At 61.5% G+C, this 15,073-nt stretch overlaps 3 non-coding genes across 3 annotated transcripts in view; all 3 read left to right on the plus strand.

The window, feature by feature from the left end:
• Positions 1–6,010: 6,010 nt before the first annotated feature.
• LOC145395954 (small subunit ribosomal RNA) lies at positions 6,011–7,891 on the plus strand. The gene has a single exon (XR_013896682.1). It is a non-coding gene; the product is annotated as a small subunit ribosomal RNA (ribosomal RNA).
• Positions 7,892–8,941: 1,050 nt separating this feature from the next.
• Positions 8,942–9,097, plus strand: LOC145395953 (5.8S ribosomal RNA). The gene has a single exon (XR_013896681.1). It is a non-coding gene; the product is annotated as a 5.8S ribosomal RNA (ribosomal RNA).
• Positions 9,098–11,691: 2,594 nt separating this feature from the next.
• The window catches only part of LOC145395956 (large subunit ribosomal RNA), a 6,537-nt gene continuing 3,155 nt past the window's right edge, over positions 11,692–15,073 (plus strand). Inside the window, exon 1 of the ribosomal RNA XR_013896683.1 lies at positions 11,692–15,073. This exon is cut by the window's right edge and continues 3,155 nt beyond it. This is a non-coding gene — a ribosomal RNA (large subunit ribosomal RNA).

The raw sequence follows: 15,073 nt of genomic DNA on the forward strand, positions 1-15,073 counted from the left end.
GATCGTGGGGTCGGCACACAAGCTCCTCCCCTCGGTGCAGGGCAGTGCAGGTGAGCGTGGCTCGGCCTCTGGCCGTACGGGGAGAGTGTGCCCGTGCCCTTCCCTCCGCCTCGACCCCTCTAGAGCTGAGCAGCAGCAGCAGAGGAGGCGTTCGTGGGGTCAGCACACGAGCCCTTTCCCCTCGGTGCAGGGCAGTGCAGGTGAGCGTGGCTCGGCCTCTGGCCGTACGGGGAGAGTGTGCCCGTGCCCTTCCCTCCGCCTCCAGCCCTCTAGAGCTGAGCAGCAGCAGCAGCAGAGGAGGTGAACGTGGGGTCGGCACACAAGCTCTTCCCCTCGGTGCAGGGCAGTGCAGGTGAGCGTGGCTCGGCCTCTGGCCGTACGGGGAGAGTGTGCCCGCGCCCTTCCCTTCGCCTCGAGCCCTCCAGAGCTGAGCAGCAGCAGCGGAGGAGCAGAGGAGGTGATCGTGGGGTCGGCACACAAGCTCTTCCCCTCAAGTGCAGGGCAGTGCAGGTGAGCGTGGCTCGGCCTCTGGCCGTACGGGGAGAGTGTGCCCGTGCCCTTCCCTCCGCCTCGAGCCCTCTAGAGCTGAGCAGCAGCAGCAGCAGCAGCAGCAGCAGCAAAGGAGGAGGACACGGGGTAGTGGAGGTGATCGTGGGGTCGGCCCACAAGCTCCTCCCCTCGGTGCAGGTGAGCGTGGCTCGGCCTCTGGCCGCGTGGGGAGAGTGTGCCCGCGCCCTTCCCTCCGCCTCCAACGCTCCAGAGCCGAGCACCGGCCAAGGAGTAGCAGTCCATGGAGCAACGAGAGGGAACGGGGGCGGTGGCACGCGAGCTCCTGGCCCACCCCGGTGCAGCGCAGGGCATGCATGGCTCGTCCTGTGGCCGTGGGCGGGGGAGTGTTCCCGTGCCGTCCGCACGCTGGGCCCGGCCCTCCTCCCGCTTACTGCAGGCAGGACACTGTCCTGGGGTAGTGGGGGCGGCGGGCGAGGCCGTGACCCCGACGGACGGTTCACCCCCTTCCTCCGCGCTCGGGCCCTTCCACAGGGGATCCAAGCTTGGGGGTCGAGGGAGGCCGAACCGGGGGTCGGATTCCCGACTTGGGTGCGGCCCCTTCCCGTTGAAATGCCAGGCCCCGAGGAGTTTCTACCGCTCTCTCCCCCGAACGCGGGAAGGGGGCCCAAAAATAAACTTTTTTCGGGGCTGTGCCCGGGATTTTACCGAGGAAGAGGGACCCCTTCCTACCCGGCAGTGTCGGCAGAGCAGGCCGGGCGTGCTGCAGTGGTTCAGCGGTGGGTCTCGGAGGCTGAGCCTCCGCCGCTGGACAGGGCCCCGGGCCGCCCCTCCCCCGCCTCAGTGCAGGGAGCCGGTGTGGTCGAGGGGCCGGGAGAGCAGAGTGTGCCCGAGCCCTTCCCTCTCCGCCTCCGCCTCCGGCCCTCCCGAGCGGCGCTGAGCTGCAGCAAAGGAGTGGCCCATGGGGCAGTGAGAGTGGGATTGTGGGGCCATCTGGCTGGCACAAAAGCTCGTCCCGTCAGTGCAGGGCAGTGCAGGTGCGCAAAGCTGGGCCTCTGGCCGTACGGGGAGAGTGTTCCCGTGCCCTTCCCTCCGCCTCTGGCCCTCTAGAGCTGAGCAGCAGCAGCAGCAGCAGCAGAGGAGGTGATTGTTGGGTCGGCACACAAGCTCTTCCCCTCAAGGGCAGGGCAGTGCAGGTGAGCGTGGCTCGGCCTCTGGCCGTACGGGGAGAGTGTGCCCGTGCCCTTCCCTCCGCCTCGAGCCCTCTAGAGCTGAGCAGCAGCAGCAGCAGCAGCAGCAGCAGCGAAGGAGGAGGACACGGGGCAGTGGAGGTGATCGTGGGGTCGGCACACAAGCTCCTCCCCTCGGTGCAGGTGAGCGTGGCTCGGCCTCTGGCCGTGTGGGGAGAGTGTGCCCGCGCCCTTCCCTCCGCCTCGAGCCCTCTAGAGCTGAGCAGCAGCAGCAGCAAAGGAGGAGGACACGGGGTAGTGGAGGTGATCGTGGGGTCGGCCCACAAGCTCCTCCCCTCGGTGCAGGTGAGCGTGGCTCGGCCTCTGGCCGTGTGGGGAGAGTGTGCCCGCGCCCTTCCCTCCGCCTCCAACGCTCCAGAGCCGAGCACCGGCCAAGGAGTAGTAGTCCATGGAGCAACGAGAGGGAACGGGGGCGGTGGCACGCGAGCTCCTGGCCCACCCCGGTGCAGCGCAGGCATGCATGGCTCGTCCTGTGGCCGTGGGCGGGGGAGTGTTCCCGTGCCGTCCGCACACTGGGCCCGGCCCTCCTCCCGCTCAGTGCAGGCAGGACACTGTCCTGGGGTAGTGGGGGCGGCGGGCGAGGCCGTGACCCCGACGGACGGTTCACCCCCTTCCTCCGCGCTCGGGCCCTTCCACAGGGGATCCAAGCTTGGGGGGGTCGAGGGAGGCCAAACCGGGGGTCGGATTCCCGACTTGGGTGCGGCCTCTTCCCGTTGAAATGCCAGGCCCCGAGGAGTTTCTACCGCTCTCTCCCCCGAACGGGGGAAGGGGGCCCAAAAATAAACTTTTTTCGGGGCTGTGCCCGGGATTTTACCAAGGAAGAGGGACCCCTTCCTACCCGGCAGTGTCGGCAGAGCAGGCCGGGCGTGCTGCAGTGGTTCAGCGGTGGGTCTCGGAGGCTGAGCCTCCGCCGCTGGACAGGGCCCCAGGCCGCCCCTCCCCCGCCTCAGTGCAGGGAGCCGGTGTGGTCGAGGGGCCGGGAGAGCAGAGTGTGCCCGAGCCCTTCCCTCTCCGCCTCCGCCTCCGGCCCTCCCGAGCGGCGCTGAGCTGCAGCAAAGGAGTGGCCCATGGGGCAGTGAGAGTGGGATTGTGGGGCCATCTGGCTGGCACAAAAGCTCTTCCCGTCAGTGCAGGGCAGTGCAGGTGCGCAAAGCTGGGCCTCTGGCCGTACGGGGAGAGTGTTCCCGTGCCCTTCCCTCCGCCTCTGGCCCTCTAGAGCTGAGCAGCAGCAGCAGCAGCAGCAGCAGAAGAGGAGGTGATTGTTGGGTCGGCACACAAACTCTTCCCCTCGGTGCAGGGCAGTGAAGGTGAGCGTGGCTCGGCCTCTGGCCGTACGGGGAGAGTGTGCCCGTGCCCTTCCCTCCGCCTCGAGCCCTCTAGAGCTGAGCAGCAGCAGCAGCAGCAGCAGCAGCAGCAGCAGCAGCGAAGGAGGAGGACACGGGGCAGTGGAGGTGATCGTGGGGTCGGCCCACAAGCTCCTCCCCTCGGTGCAGGTGAGCGTGGCTCGGCCTCTGGCCGTGTGGGGAGAGTGTGCCCGCGCCCTTCCCTCCGCCTCCAACGCTCCAGAGCCGAGCACCGGCCAAGGAGTAGCAGTCCATGGAGCAACGAGAGGGAACGGGGGCGGTGGCACGCGAGCTCCTGGCCCACCCCGGTGCAGCGCAGGCATGCATGGCTCGTCCTGTGGCCGTGGGCGGGGGAGTGTTCCCGTGCCGTCCGCACGCTGGGCCCGGCCCTCCTCCCGCTTAGTGCAGGCAGGACACTGTTCTGGGGGAGTGGGGGCGGCGGGCGAGGCCGTGACCCCCGACGGACGGTTCACCCCCTTCCTCCGCGCTCGGCCCCTTCCACAGGGGATCCAAGCTTGGGGGTCGAGGGAGGCCAAACCGGGGGTCGGATTCCCGACTTGGGTGCGGCCTCTTCCCGTTGAAATGCCAGGCCCCGAGGAGTTTCTACCGCTCTCTCCCCCGAACGGGGGAAGGGGGCCCAAAAATAAACTTTTTTCGGGGCTGTGCCCGGGATTATACCAAGGAAGAGGGACCCCTTCCTACCCGGCAGTGTCGGCAGAGCAGGCCGGGCGTGCTGCAGTGGTTCAGCGGTGGGTCTCGGAGGCTGAGCCTCCGCCGCTGGACAGGGCCCCGGGCCGCCCCTCCCCCGCCTCAGTGCAGGGAGCCGGTGTGGTCGAGGGGCCGGGAGAGCAGAGTGTGCCCGAGCCCTTCCCTCTCCGCCTCCGCCTCCGGCCCTCCCGAGCGGCGCTGAGCTGCAGCAAAGGAGTGGCCCATGGGGCAGTGAGAGTGGGATTGTGGGGCCATCTGGCTGGCACAAAAGCTCGTCCCGTCAGTGCAGGGCAGTGCAGGTGTGCAAAGCTGGGCCTTTGGCCGTGTGGGGAGAGAGTGCCTGTGCCCTTCCCTCCGCCTCCAACCCTCCGGAGCCGAGCAGAAGCGAAGGAGTGGGCCACTGGAGCAGCGAGAGAGGGATCGTTGGGTGGCACATCAGCTCTGCCCCTCGGTGCATTGTAAGTCCTATGAGCAGGGCGCATCGGCCGGCCCTCGCCTGCGTGGGGACGGACTGAGGTCGGAGGAGAAGGCCCGGGTGGTGTTCGGGCGTCCGTCCATTGCCGTTGCCGGAGGAGGGGCCTCCCCGTACGCTGCGTGCTGTGCGTGGGTCGGGTTCCTTGGCTGGTCTCGGCACGATTCTGGCATGCCGCCCATTTCCCGGGGGCACAAAGCGGCTGGGAGCTGTCTGACGAGGGCTCCGGCCGCCTGTGCTGCCGCCAGGGAAGCTCGGGGCTGGCGCAACCTACTTTCGCTGGTCAAGTGCACATGCCAGTGGGTCGATGGGGTCCCGGGAAGCCGGAGGTCCGACGGGTCACACCGAACGACTGACCGGCTTGCCGCCACCGGCTGCCTAGGGTGTGCAGACCCGAGGGACTCTCTCTACGGGGAAACCCACGAATAGGGAGAATGCCCGGGAGCCGGAGGGGTCAGAGGGCAGAGTGTGGCTGTGCCTTTCCCTCCGCCTCCTAGACCCACCCTCCGGAGCCGAGCACCGGCAAAGGGGGGGTGGGCTTACCAAGACGGATCGTGGGGTCGGTCCGCAGCAGGGGCTCCTCTGGCTCTCGGTGCAGTGTGAGTATCGAGTGCCGGAAGGGCTCACCATACCCGCGTGGCTCTCCTCCGTTTTCAGAGGCGGGTGGTGGCCAACGGGGAGAGAAGACAGAAGGGGTGGGGCGGGCGGCTCTCAGAACCAAGGGCTTGCCTAACCTAACCCCAAGACAGGGAGCGACCTGGGTAGCGGGGTCGGCTCTCCGAGTGCAACCTAACCTTGAGGAAGAGAGAGTGAGCGGCCCTTCAGTGGGTGGCTGGCTCTGTGTTGGCCAGTTCTTCTGGCGGGCGGACGATAGTCGAAGGAGAGGGCCCGGGTGGTGTTCGGGCGTCCGTCCATTGCCGTTACCGGAATAGGAGGAGGGGCCTCCCCGCACCCTGTGCGGGGGGGAAACTTCTCCGGCTGGTTTCGGCATGGCTCTGGCACGCCGCCTGACTCCCGGGGGCACAACGCGGCCGGGTGCTTTCAGTCGAGGGCCCCGGCTGCCTGTGCTACTGTCAGGGGAGAGGCCGGCGCTTAAGAAAAGAGAAAACCAGGTCCACGAAGCACATGCCAGTGGGTCGACGAGGTCCCGGGAAGCCGGAGGTCCGACGGTCACACCGAACGACTAACCGGCTTGCCGTCGTCGACTGCCTAGGGTGTGCAGACCTGAGGGACTCTCTCTACGGGGAAACCCACGAATAGAGAGAATGCCCAGCTACAGGTGAGAGGGCAGGCAGCGGGAGAAGAAGAAGGTCCACTTCTGCTGCTGAATGTGCCCTTGTCATGGGAGTCTGTGGTGGTGGTGGCTGAGGAGAAGCCATCCTCATCATCAGCTCCTGCCTGATATCGAATGCCATTGCGGGAGGGCTCACTTGACTCCTGTGTGAGGTCTTGGCCCCCATGGCTGTTGTGTCTTACAGTGAATTGGACCAGTGAGTGAGTGAGCGAGCAGAGAGGGCCGCCACTACTACTCTAATTAGGCGCAGGCTGTGAGGGGAGAGTATTGTGTGCTGGGGTGGTGTTGCATGCTGGTTGTACTGCAGGTGATGACGACGAAATGTTTGTCACAAGTGCTGCATCAACAACGACAACGGCAGAAGCAACTGGTACCACAGACACAGGCACCCCCAACCAGCCTAGGCGCAAATCCAAGCTATTACTCCGTATATAGCTACCTGGTTGATCCTGCCAGTAGTCATATGCTTGTCTCAAAGATTAAGCCATGCATGTGTAAGTACAAGCCTATGCAAGGTAAAACCGCGAATGGCTCATTAAAACAGCTATGTTTCATTGGATCTGTACCCAATTACTTGGATAACTGTGGTAATTCTAGAGCTAATACATGCACACAGAGTCCCTGACCGAGAGGGAAGGGCGCTTTTATTAGTTTAAAACCGGTCGGCGGATCTCGGTCCGTAACCTGCCTGTGGTGAATCTGGATAACTTTGAGCTGAGCGCACAGTCTCCGCACTGGCGCCGCATCTTTCAAGTGTCTGCCTTATCAGCTTTCGATTGTAGGTTATGCGCCTACAATGGCTATAACGGGTAACGGGGAATCAGGGTTCGATTCCGGAGAGGGAGCCTGAGAAACGGCTACCACATCCAAGGAAGGCAGCAGGCACGCAAATTACCCACTCCCGGCCTGGGGAGGTAGTGACGAAAAATAACGATGTGAGACTCATCCGAGGCCTCACAATCGGAATGAGTACACTTTAAATCCTTTAACGAGGATCTATTGGAGGGCAAGTCTGGTGCCAGCAGCCGCGGTAATTCCAGCTCCAATAGCGTATATTAAAGTTGTTGCGGTTAAAAAGCTCGTAGTTGGACTACAGTTCCGGACTGACGGTACACCTCCCGGTGTCTACTGTCACGCTCCGAACAGCCTGGTATTTAACAGTCCAGGCCCCGCTGGCTCGCCCGGGGTGCTCTTCATCGAGTGTCCCGAGTGGCTGGCAAGTTTACTTTGAAAAAATTAGAGTGCTCAGAGCAGGCTACATGAATGGCCTAAATGTCTATGCATGGAATAATGGAATAGGACCTCGGTTCTATTTTGTCGGTTTTCCTCGGAACCCGAGGTAATGACTAATAGAAACAGGCGGGGGCATTCGTATTGCGACGCTAGAGGTGAAATTCTTGGACCGTCGCAGGACGAACTACTGCGAAAGCATTTGCCAAGGATGTTTTCATTAATCAAGAACGAAAGTTAGAGGTTCGAAGGCGATCAGATACCGCCCTAGTTCTAACCATAAACGATGCTGACCAGCGATCCGTTGGCGTTATTCCCATGACCCAGCGGGCAGCTTCCGGGAAACCAAAGTCTTTGAGTTCCGGGGAAGTATGGTTGCAAAGCTGAAACTTAAAGGAATTGACGGAAGGGCACCACCAGGAGTGGAGCCTGCGGCTTAATTTGACTCAACACGGGAAATCTCACCAGGCCCGGACACCGGAAGGATTGACAGATTGAGAGCTCTTTCTCGATTCGGTGGGTGGTGGTGCATGGCCGTTCTTAGTTGGTGGAGCGATTTGTCTGGTTAATTCCGATAACGAACGAGACTCTGGCCTATTAACTAGTCGACGGATCTCCATTAATTGGTGTCCAGTTCGCAACTTCTTCTTAGAGGGATAAGTGGCAATTCTAGCTGCACGAGATTGAGCAATAACAGGTCTGTGATGCCCTTAGATGTTCTGGGCCGCACGCGCGCTACACTGAAGGGATCAGCGTGTTTTCCCCTCCGAGAGGAGCGGGTAACCCGTTCAAACCCCTTCATGATAGGGATTGGGGCTTGCAATTGTTTCCCATGAACGAGGAATTCCCAGTAAGCGCAAGTCATCAGCTTGCGTTGATTACGTCCCTGCCCTTTGTACACACCGCCCGTCGCTACTACCGATTGAATGATTTAGTGAGGACTTTGGACTGGCGCCCTTGGATGCCTTGCTTCCCTTCACTGGGAGTGGGTGCCTCGGGCTGACGGAAAGATGTCCAAACTTGATCATTTAGAGGAAGTAAAAGTCGTAACAAGGTTTCCGTAGGTGAACCTGCGGAAGGATCATTACCAGTTGGATGGATGGAAGGAAGGACTCCTCCTCCCACTCCTAATAACAACAACTATACTTCATTGAGGGTTGCCTTGGGAGGAGATGATGGTGGTTCATTCACATCAGACTCGGCAAGCACACCCCCGTGATGGCAGAAGAGGGAAAAAAAGAGAGAGAGAGAGAGAGAGAGAGAGAGAGAGAGAGAGAGATACAGAGAGAGGATGTGTGGAGAGATGTAGGAGGTCGAAGGACAGAAGACACAGTGCCAAAGTAACTGGCTCCTGGTCGTCCGCCTCCTCCTCCTCCTCCTCCTCCTCCTCCTCCTCCTCCTCCTCCTCCTCTCCTCGTTCTTGCCATCAGTTCCCCCCCCCCTACTGTGCGTTCCCGGCACCCAACAGCATACCCTACTCCCTAAATAGAGCAAAGGGAGAAGGAAGACCAACAGCCCTTCTCGAGCACCCAGCGCACACATGCATATACACACGTATCTGTATTATCCTCCTGCTGCTGCTGCTCTCCTTGTCCTCCTCCTGAGGATTCCCATCCCCCTGCTGCTGCTGCTGCTGCTGCTGCTGCTGCTGGTGCAGAGGTAAGATGGGATGAGAGGGGGAGGGAGAGAGAGAGGATGGGTGTCAATAAAGCACCGTGCTAAGGGGAAGGAGAAGGAAGAGCAAGCCCATCTCGAACGTCAGCTAATGATGATGTGGGCTGCTGTACTTGTTACTATGGAGGCAGAGGCCCACCTCCTATGACACTAGTATCATGTGCCACCCTCTGCCGGCGCGCGCTCTCTCTCTACGTCTCCCACCGTTGGTTGGGCGAGTAGCCAGCAGAGGCAGCCAGAGCCGGAGAAAGGTGGCGTCGGTTGATACGTCTGGTGGTGTCGGTCCCTATTCCTAGTGACGAGAGAGGAAAAGCCTGGTCGGGTGCATCCCGCAGGCAGCACGAAACCTCTTCTACCAAGGTCAGCCGTGAGTGACACCTCACTGGCTCTGTCTGGAAACCTAAGAATTGTGCGACATGGACCTGGCAAGTCCGAGATCGCTTCTTCTCCCAAACTGTGACACAACTCTTAACGGGGGATCACTTGGCTCGTGGGTCGATGAAGACCGCAGCGAACTGCGAGTCGGTATGTGATACGCATTTTCAGATACATCGACAAGTCGAACGCACATTGCGGTGGCTTGCCCCGTAGGGTAGCCGCCACTCCTGGACGAGGGTCATACAAGGCCTCTAACAACACGCTGGTGAGAACCGGCAATGGGCTAACTAGCCGCGAGAGGGGCGACTTGGGGCTACGTCAACAATTGACTGTCTTTCGGGCAGAGCCCCAAGGAGCCGACAAGACATTCCTCTCAGCCTTGGGGATTCGCAGTGCCGCCCCCACCGGGCTCTGCTGCGTTCCTTCAAAACCAACCCATTGATATAACCTGTCACTGGGGAGGGCGTCGTCGTCGTTGTCCTTGTGTGTCCGTGCAGGCATGCATGGTGACGGTCGGCCCCACCCTCCCCATCAAGCAAGGGACTGAACACTGGGAGATCTGTAAGGCGATTTAAAGAAGCTCTCAGGGGGCCGAACAGTGTTCTGGAGAGGCTGGGGTGTAGCACCGGGACTACCGTTTCATTTCCACACCGTCCACTCTTCTCCTACCCAGGGGTAGAGGAGACGCGGTGCTCGACATTGTGACTAAAACAAGTCGGTGCACCGCCGGAGGTGGAGTCAAGGTGGGACTTGGAAAGGAACCAAGGTGAGGCAGGCAGGCAGGAAGGAAGGAAGGCAGGCAGGTGGGACAGAGGATGCAGTTTGACCTGTCTTCTTCCCGCTCTCCTCCTCCTCCTCCCCCTGCTCTTGCTCTCACCTCCTTTGTCCCAAGTGACGCACAGCCCGACATGGTTCATTTTTTCCTCTCTTCTGTGCCGTCGGAGTGCTCATCATGGGGTCTCCGACAGAAGGGACGAAGGGTGCTCTGCGGCCTACTACCACCACCAGTACTGAGGTCTGCTCTGTGGAGTCGAGGAGCAACATGTTACCTTGACGAGGGTGGTCCTGTGGTGGGTGGGTGGGTGGGTCCGTGGAGAGGGGATGCTGTAGTGAGTGGATCACTGTCCTGCTGACCCTGTGCTGCTGCTGCTGCTGCTCCTGCTGCTGCTGCTGCTGCTGTTGTCTTTGGCTGGCCCCAGGCCAGTCTGGTCGACAGTAATGGGACTGATTGGTCCCGATAGCTCAGTCAGATGGTCAGTCAGTGTGTCAGTCACCCCTTGTGTAACCGGGTGGGAACTCGGCTCCGAGGAGGAGCAAGAAGAGTTAGCCGGGTACACGTGCACACCCTTATCGTCGTCCGAGGAGCCCGTGGCTCTCGTTTGGCGGCACAGGAGCAAGAGACGAATGACCGGGCGTGCGCGCTCCACTGACCCCGAGAACGGTAGTGGAACGGGAAGTGGACAGGTAGAGGCAGGTGGAGAAGTTGGCCGCGAAGGTAGTCTGTTTTGGGTTATAGAATATACCCGGCCGACCTTTGCTGTGCTCTCTCCCTTCTGTGCTCGTCCCTTTGACTTGAGTGATGGGTGATAAGAAAGACAACCAAGGGCCTCCGGGACCCACTGCAATCCGCCCTCCCCCCCCCCTCCCTCCCTGCGCCTCCTCACCGCAAAAGCAGCTGCCGCCAGCGTGCCAATGACCACCGTAGTCGGCGGCAGGCAGGGGCTGCTGCTGCTGCTGCTGCTGCAGCAGGCGGTGGGGAGAGCCTCGGGTCCGCTCGGGTCTGAATCGAACCGTGGCGGTCCCCGAGGAACGGCGTGCGTGGCGCGCCGCCGGGGGCGGGGGGTGGTGTACGGGAAGGCTAGAGGCAAGAGAAGTGGAAAGGGTGGTAACAACGCTGCAGCAGCCTGCTGCTGCTGCTGCTTATGCTGTTGTGCGTGTCAGACGGCTGCCTGATGCATCCCTCACTCCTTGCTTCTGTCGGTCCACAGAGAACCGACACCTACCAGTACTTGGCATTTGCAAGGGTCTGGTTGTCGCGTTGGCCAAGTCAGTGAGCAGACTGCCGGCTCCTCCCCTCTCGCCCCTCGTCGTGGGGGGGGAGAGAAGAAGAAGAAGGAGGAGGAGGAGGAGAACTCGTTTCTCCTTGTCCCGCACTGCTCATTGGCGGTCACCAACAAGCCTTTTGAAGTGGCCCTCGTTGCCAACTGCAGCGCCCGGAGAGGAGGAGGAGGAGGAGGCTTCTTGTTCTCCTCCTTTCTCTAGAGGAACTGCAGGAGGAGGACTCAACGAGGGCCCGGCGGAGGCGCCAGATGTTCGCCGTTGTCGTGACGGCCTGGAGTAGCCCGCACGCAGAGGCCCGAGCTCCTTGAGGGTCCCGAGTAGTGTGGGTGAAACTTGAAGTCTGGCTGACGTGAGGAGTCGTGCGTGCCCGATGATGATGGGGATCGGGCAAGGCGCTTCCTCGATGATTGTTGTACGTACTGGGGGCGGGGGAAGCCCTGACAACACGAACGAGCTTGTGGAAGCTGGTTGCTGCCGGTACAAGTGGTGGTGGTGTCGGTAAGTGTCGGGTGAGAAAAGCAGTTAGTTGATTTGCTGCTGCTGGTGCCGGTGCTGCTGCTTTAGATGCCTTCTTCACGCAGGCGGCAGCAGCAGCATTGAGCCCCAAAGAGAAGCAGCAGCAGCAGCAGCTGCCCACCCTACCGAGAAGAAGTACTTTGGAACGAGCAGTGCCATAGTAGTACCGATGCCACCGGAGAGCCACAAAGCAACAGCAAAGTGTAGTTAGTGGAGGGTGTTACCTTGCCAGTACCAAACAATAATCACTCTTGGTCACGACCTCGTCCCAGGAGAGATCACCCGCCAAATTTAAGCATATTAATAAGCGGAGGAAAAGAAACCAACAGGGATTCCCTTAGTAAGGGCGACTGAACCGGGAAGAGCCCAGCGCATAACCTCGAACCCTCACTGAGGCGTCCTCGAGGGGTGTTGCGTTTCAGAGGGTCCAGCACGCCGACCATTCTCGCCTAAGTCTCGTTTGAAAGCGGCTCATTACCCAAGGAGGGTGATAGGCCCGTATGGCGACTCACCCGTGAGGGATACCTTGGTCGGCGGAAAGGGCTTTTCTGTAGAGTCAGGTTGCTTGAAACTGCAGCCTAAAGCAGGTGGTAAACTCCATCTAAGGCTAAATATGACCACGAGACCGATAGCGAACAAGTACCGTGAGGGAAAGTTGAAAAGAACTTTGAAGAGAGAGTTCAATAGTACGTGAAACCGTTAAGAGCCTAAACGGGTGGAACTCGTAGATCGAAATGAGGGGATTCAGCTCGATGGCGTCGGCTGGGCCGAGAGGTCCGCCTGGTAAGTGACGCCCGCGCGTTCGGCGTTCGCGCCGGCGCGGGCCCGCCTCCGGTTTCTCACGCCGGCGCCGGAGGGCGTATTTCTCCTCGAAGTAGATTGCCGCAGCCATTGCCGGGGACGTCGAAGGCCCGGGCGGATTGGTACCTCGCCGTGCCCCCTTCTGCCGCCCTTCCCCTCCTCGGGGAGGTAGCGGGGCTGGGCGGGCGGCGGGGGAAACCCCGGGTGACAAAATACCCTGACTGCCCTGCGATGGTTTAATGAGTGGCGAGGGGGCCGCTTTTGAGGGTCGCGGGAGTGCCCGCGACCGTGCGGTCTCCCTCTGCGGTAATGGCTAAGTCGGTGGACCACCCGCCCCGTCTTGAAACACGGACCAAGGAGTTCAACATGTGTGCGAGTCATTGGGTGCACTAAACCCAGAGGCGAAATGAAAGTGAGACACTGCGGGGGGCCTCGCCCCTCCCCTCTCCTCCTCCGACTCTTCCCCCCCTGTCCTGTTCTTCTTCTCCCGAAGGAGGCTGCGGCGGGGCCCAGGGCAGGTCGGCTGGCTGGCGGGGAGGCGGCCGGGGTCTCCTGGGGCTGATCCCTCGGCCACGCAGCACGCCCGGCTCCCTTGGAAGGGGCGACGAGGGGGTGAGTCCCTTTCCCTCCTCTCCTCCGACCTCGGTTTTGGCGTCCGGCGGCGTGCGGTGGCCCTCGCCCGAGTGCTCCGGGGCGCACGCGGCGGCGGTCGTCGTCGTCCTCCTCTCTGAGGGGGCGCGCGGCCGCCGCGCCCAACGCGTGGACACGCTCTCCGGTGTCGGGGTGTCCCAAGCCCGGGACTTGCCGTATCGGCCCTCCGCGGAGGGGCGGGCTCGGGGGGGCGGATACCCGCCTCCCTCCCGTTTTCCACCTGCGGCAGGTGCCGGCAAGTACCTTGAGCAGATATGTTGAGACCCGAAAGATGGTGAACTATGCCTGGCCAGGATGAAGCCAGAGGAAACTCTGGTGGAGGTCCGGAGCGATTCTGACGTGCAAATCGATCGTCAGAGCTGGGTATAGGGGCGAAAGACTAATCGAACCATCTAGTAGCTGGTTCCCTCCGAAGTTTCCCTCAGGATAGCTGGCACTCGTACATGAGTTTCATCCGGTAAAGCGAATGATTAGAGGTCTTGGGGACGAAACGTCCTCAACCTATTCTCAAACTTTAAATGGGTGAGTGTCTGGGCTTTCTTGAAAGACGGGGCGCGGCGGCCTTCCAAAAGCCGCTGGCGCCGCCGTCCACGACTGAAGCTCCAGAGCCAAATCACTGAGTGCCTAGTGGGCCAATTTTGGTAAGCAGAACTGGCGCTGTGGGATGAACCAAATGTCGAGTTAAGGGGCCTAAATGAATGCTCATAGAACCCAAGAAAGGTGTTGGTTGCTATAGACAGCAGGACGGTGGCCATGGAAGTTGGAATCCGCTAAGGAGTGTGTAACAACTCACCTGCCGAAGCAACTAGCCCTTAAAATGGTATGGCGCTCAAGCATTCTCCCGATACTCGACCGCCGGTGGCACAACAGGCTTCGCCACGCAAGTCTTTAAGCCCCGGTGAGTAGGAGGGCGCGGTGGTGAGCGTTGAAGGTTTCGGCGTGAGCCGGACTGGAGCCGCCACTGGTGCAGATCTTGGTGGTAGTAGCAACTAATCGAGAGAGACTCCCTTGTAGGCCGATGTGGAGAAGGGTTCCATGTGAACATCAATTGGACATGGATCAGTCGCTCCTGAGCCCAAGGCTAACGCCTTGTACCACGTCGAGCGGTAACGGCTTCAGACGACCAGCCAGTTCCAAGCAGCGCAGCTGGCGATCTCCCCCCCCTCCATAGGCGCATTCATTCCCGTCTTTCCAATTGATGACTGACGGTGACGAACGCCACAAGCAGCTGGAGAAACAGCCGAGAAGGGCCAAAAGCAGCAGCAGCAGCTTGAAGAAGCAGCACCAGAGGCGAAGAAGCACAGAGGGCGCAGGGTGTGCGTGGCCGCTTAATGAGGCTGGTGGGCTGCGGTTGTAGTGACCGCAGTGGCAGCAGCGGTGGCATAGCTATCCTTGTTGTTCTCGGTGTGGTTGCCGGTGGTGCAGCGGCTGTGGCCGTGGCTGCCGCTGTCGGCGTCATCGTATTACGTCGCGTGCGTTGCGTGCGAGCACGCGACGGCGCGGCGCGGCGGAGGCGCAGGGGGGGGTTGGTCTGCCGCCCGGGCAGAAACACAGAGGGGGGGCCGAGTACGGCTCCTCCTCCACCGGGGCGTTGGCACCCGGCACGATCGATAGAGGCGTAGCAGCACCCATCGTCCTCCTCTGCTAATGACGACCATGGTCAGGAGGAGAGGCACTTGCCCTCGCCTTCGGGCGCAAGCACTCGGTGGCTGTGCGGCGCCCGGCGGGTGAGGGGACTAGTAGTTGGAGCGGCATTGCATCAGTGGCAGCCTCACCACCAGCATCATCAGCAGGTTCGGGGTCGGTTTCGGTGGGGGCGCAGTCACAGCGCCGTCCGCTGGCCCTCTCTCCCCCTGTCTGACTGCTGTAACCGGTGTACAGGGCTGCCCGTGGCATCTGTTTCTCCATGGAGCGATGCCCGTGCAGGAACCCCGCTGCTCCGCGAATCCCACCGCAAGGTGTGCCTGGTGCTGCCGGTCTCGTGCCACTTAATGAAAAGAAACCTGCCCACTACTACTGCTGCTGCTGCTGCTGCTAGCTGCAGCGGCGGCGGTGGTGGTGGTGGTGGCAGGGGTGCCTGCATCCCTTCCCTGTGGCACATACGCAACGGTGTGTCACCTGCTCTGCTCCTCTCCGCGCGCTCCCCGCCGTTGTCGGCGGCGGCGGCGGCGGCGGCGATGGTGGCAGT

This window comes from Coenobita brevimanus, chromosome 33 (genome assembly GCF_032717465.1).
Source record: "Coenobita brevimanus isolate Jiangsu-jjx chromosome 33, ASM3271746v2, whole genome shotgun sequence".
NCBI lineage: Eukaryota > Metazoa > Arthropoda > Malacostraca > Decapoda > Coenobitidae > Coenobita > Coenobita brevimanus.